The sequence below is a fragment of the Eutrema salsugineum genome, unplaced genomic scaffold (genome assembly GCF_000478725.1).
Source record: "Eutrema salsugineum unplaced genomic scaffold, Eutsalg1_0 scaffold_4, whole genome shotgun sequence".
Lineage (NCBI taxonomy): Eukaryota > Viridiplantae > Streptophyta > Magnoliopsida > Brassicales > Brassicaceae > Eutrema > Eutrema salsugineum.
The window spans coordinates 1,746,941-1,751,769 of record NW_006256686.1 but is presented as its reverse complement, the minus strand read 5'-3'; the positions used below and the strand labels follow the sequence as shown (position 1 = coordinate 1,751,769).

Below are 4,829 nucleotides of genomic sequence, written 5' to 3'. Positions count from 1 at the left end.
AGTTTCACGGCCTACCCGGAGAGGATCCTCTAGAGCATCTAGATCAATTTGATCGAGTTTGCGACCTGACAAAGATAAACGGGGTATCAGAAGATAGTTTCAAGTGACGCCTGTTCCCATTCAGCCTCGGTGATAAAGCTCACCAATGGGAATAGAACCTCCCGAGGGGTTCTATACAAACGTGGAAGCAATGCAAGCTAGCGTTCTTGTCCAAGTTCTTCTCCACCTCACGCACGGCCAAGCTGAGGAATCAGATCTCTAGATTCGCACAACATAACAATGAGAGCTTTAGTGAAGCTTGGGAACGGTTCAGGAGCTATACCAACCAATTCCCACACCACGGCTTCTCGGAGGCCTCCCTCCTGAGTACTTTATACCGAGGTGCTCTCCCCAAGATACAGCCTCAAACGGAAATTTTCTTGGGAAAGAGATAAACGCGGCAATGGAGCTAGTGGAGAACCTGGCCATCCAATGATACTTATGGAGAAGATTTTGACAGGGTTAACCGATTAGAGGGATCTAGTAAAGAACAGCGAATGGAAAAGAATATAAGAGAGCTACAGAGCAAGCTTGACAAGGTCCTCATGGCTACAGAAAAGCCAATACACTTTGTAGGCGAGTTCGATGAGCAAGGACCGAGCTTTGTTAATGTCAATGAAGATGGTCTAACTCAAGAAGAGATAAACTACATAGGGAATCAACAAAGGTATCAGCGGTTTAACAACTTCGGGAACAATCCAAACCTCTCATACAGAAATCCAAATGTAGCTAGTTGATATGTTCATAATTTGCATCATTTAGGTTGCATAATTCATTCCTAATCATGTTTTATTCCATGCATTTTAAGTCCTTAGGGTTTGTTTTAGAACTTAGGAGATGCATTAGGTCCCAATGAGTCATTGCATGTTTTGAGTGTTTATCAGGTGTATTTGGAGCTGAAAAGATGAATCCAGGAGGTGGAATGGTGATCAAGGCTTGAAAAACGGTGAAATTGGGTCTTTGGAGGTTATCGGCCATTCTCGCGCACCAGAAAGGTTTTTCTCGGCCAAAACGTGTACCGCGAGTGGATTGTATCGGCCAAAATCTCTGGGTGCAGACACGTTTCCGAAATCGCCTGTCCGGGGAACCTTCCGGTCCGATTCAGTTGGCAGCTGCTTCATAAAAATTGGAGAGGATTGGATCACGGTTCCATAGCAAGTGGAATCATGGAATTCGGACGCGTGAGCAGAGAGTTAAGCTCGTCGGAAGAAACCCCTGTCTCGCTGCTGTTTTGGACCAAGCCGATGAGCTCTGAAGAATGCGAAGGACGGTGCACTTCCAGGCCGATTCAGTTTCCGGAGCCTTCATGAGAATCCGAGACATCTGAGTCTTCTTTCTAGAACATCCGAGATCATTCAATTCAGAGCTATGAGCAGGTAGATACGGTCTCCGTAATGGACACATGTATAGACGTCTCGCTCTGATCGTGTAAATGCACTGCAAAGATGAGCCCTCCAGGAAGCCTTCCACTTCCCAAGCACCGAAGCTTCCTTCACCAAAGTTGGAGATATATGAGTCCTCTGTCCTCTGCAACCAGAATCACTCAATTCTGACAAGTATCTCAGAAGTTACACTCTCCGGAATGCGAAGTGGTCCAGACAGCCCTGAATGACTAAGTTAAACATGCCGCGATGGAATGCCACGGTCCACACTTGGCCGTGGCAACTTTTTCAAATCTTCGACGATTGACACGATCTTCATGCCACGGTCTACACTTGACCGTGGCAAACAGACAATTGGCTGGGAGGAACTTTACAAGCATTCGGGTTTTGACACGGTTTGAATGCCACGGTCTGGGACTTGACCGTGGCAAACAAACACTTGGCTGGGAAGGACTTTACGAGCATTCGGGTTTTGACACGATCTGAATGCCACGGTCTGGGAGTTGACCGTGGCAACTTTTACACACCTTCGGGGTTTGACACGACCACTTGCCACGGGTTTTGGACGAGACTTGTTAGACCGTGCCATCAAAATGCAACCAAGAACAAAAGCTTTGACACGGTCAAGTTGCCACGGCCACACCAAGAACACACTTGACCAGGGCAAACCCATCTTCACCCACCAAGACTTGGTCAGTACCCGGTTTGTTCCGGGTTGACCTGGTTCGCCCAAGACAACTATATAAGGATTTTAGACCTAATTTAGAGAGGACTTTTGATCCATTTTTAGTCTCTTTTCCCTTTTTGTGAAAGACCACTTGTTACACTTTACTTTTGAGCTTAATATCGATTTGAAGAGTCTTTTTCATCTTGTTTTATCATTTCTTATCATCAAATCACACTTCTAATCATGATTAACAACACATCTTGCAAAGGATCTAGTGTGTTTATCATGATTAGTGAGTAATCTCATATTAAGGTCTTAGATATGTAGATTAGGGTGCTTAAGTGGTAGATTAGTGAGCTTAGGGGTTAGATCATGCATATTCATTTCTCTACAACTTGTTCTCTATGCTAGATCCATACAAATCATATGTGGTCTAGATTTTGGGCATTTCATGCACCAAAAGTGTTTGATGAAATGCCTGAACCAAGGTTGTTAGAGGCTTAAGTGTTATTCATCATGGGAATGATTGTCTATATGCTTAAATGACAGATTAAACTGATTCTTAATGCTTGTTAACTCATGTTTCACTGATGATGATTGGGTTAGAAACTGTTTTAGCATAGGAGTTAATACCTTCATGAGAGGATTAACTTAATTAAAGATGTTTATGTTGAATGGTTTGCTTGATCATATGATTCATTAGCTCATTAGTTTATCACTGAAGGCACCCTAATCCACTATCATGTCTAAGACCTTTCTCATCATCATACATACATTCTCATCATTTGTCATTTGTTTAGTTCTTGTTTAATCATTTAATTAGTCTTTAATCCTGTTTAAGTTTGTAGTTGTCTTTAGATAATCAAAACCACTCTTGTTTGCTTGAATTAAGAACCTGATTACATAGCTTAGTGTCTATCACCACATTCTTGGATTGATAAACCCCTTGTACTACAAGACTGAGGATTGATAACCTCTATAAAGAGCCTTGAAAACTCTTAGTTATCACTAATCCTTAAGACCAAGTATACCCTGCTCAACAACACCAACAAAACTATGCTCCTAAATATCCTTTTCAGAATAGCTTTCAGCCTAAGCAACAATTCAGTGGGCAACAACAGAGCTACAGTCAGCAGAATCAACCGGCTCAGAGCAACACCTTCAGTAACCAACCGCACCAGCACAAGTTCCCACCAGGATTCAATCTGCAGCCGATGGGTAATCAGCAACAGAACCAGGGAACGGCCAAAAATCAGATGGGGCCTGACGTCTGTGGGCTTCTACAGCAGCTGTTACAAGGTCAGCAACGAGTTGAGATCCAGCACGCCACAATGCAACAGGATATCCAAGAGCTTAAGCAGAATCAAGCTTCTACATCATCAAGAGGTCCGGCTTTACCAGGCAAACCGGAGCCTAACCCCAAGGAGTATGTGAACGCCATCACATTGCGAAGTGGAAAAGAATTACAAGCTCCAACACCTCAATCAAAGCTCATTGAAGACAATGAGCAAATTGGTGGGGAGGCAGCCTCAAATGATGCGCAAGAAGAAGAGATTGTGGAGAAAGAACCGATCAAAGACAAAGGTAAAGAGGTGGAGCTTGAAAAGCCCTATATTCCACCACCACCTTATCAGCCCAAGATACCATTCCTAGGGCGTTTCAAGAAACAAATCATAGATAGAGCCAAGGCGGTCTTTGAGAAACACTTGGAGAACACGCAAATGACCTTGCCTATCATAGACGCTTTCTTAGCTATACCACAGCTTGGAAAGTTTCTAAAGGATACCATTCTCAACAAAACAAAGGAGCTCCAGGGTATGGTGATATTGAGTCACGAGTGCAGCGCTATCATTTAAAGGAATTCAATTCCAAGAAAGCTATCCGATCCGGGAAGCTTTACTTTGCCGTGTGCCATAGGTTACTTGAAGTTCTCAAGTTGCTTGTGTGATCTAGGAGCTTCTGTGAGATTAATGCCTTACACGGTGGCCAAAAGATTGGGGTTTAAAAGCTATAAGCCGGCCAAGATCTCCCTAGTATTAGCTGATAGATCGGTGAGATTACCGGTGGGTTTGCTTGAAGATCTGCCTTTGAGAATTGGTGAAATAGAGATCCCCACTGACTTCATAGTTCTTGAGATGGATGAGGAGCCTCTTGATCCCATCATCTTGGGAAGACCGTTCTTAGCCACAGCAGGAGCGATCATCGACGTGAGAGGAGGCATGATCGAGCTGCACTTCGGTGCCGAGACTATGAAGTTCGACGTGAAGGAAATGATGAAGAAACCGACCATTGGAGGTCAGGTTTTCTATGTGGAAACCATGGAGGAGCTAGCTGATGAGCTTCTAGAGGAGTTAAACGCAGAAGACCCGTTACAAATGGTCTTAACTCGGGAACAAAGCGAGCACGGGTACTTGAACGAGGAAAGCGAGGTGTACAAGCATATTCTGGACCAATCGAAAGAACTTGGAGCTGAGACGAGGTTTTTGGAACTCAGGAAGAGTGGCCTCGATATTTTAGACATCGGGAGTCCAAGACTGTTGGGGAGACACCTCGGGATATCATGGCCGCAACAGCTTATGCCGCGGCCAGTGGTAAACCTCGCGAGAAAGAAAAGGCCGAGGAGGGTGTTCCTTGGCAATGCAGCTTCGAAGCTGATTGGAATGAGGCTGATGCACCCCCTGTTGAGCTCAAGCCTCTACCAACAGGGCTGAGGTACGCTTTCTTAGGCTTGAATTCTTCAT

General features: G+C 44.5%; 1 non-coding gene across 1 annotated transcript; it reads right to left on the bottom strand.

Annotated features, from left to right (window-relative positions):
- Positions 1–239: 239 nt before the first annotated feature.
- LOC112084933 lies at positions 240–346 on the bottom strand. Its single transcript, XR_002898586.1, has one exon. It is a non-coding gene; the product is annotated as a small nucleolar RNA R71 (small nucleolar RNA).
- Between the last annotated feature and the right edge of the window lie 4,483 nt (positions 347–4,829).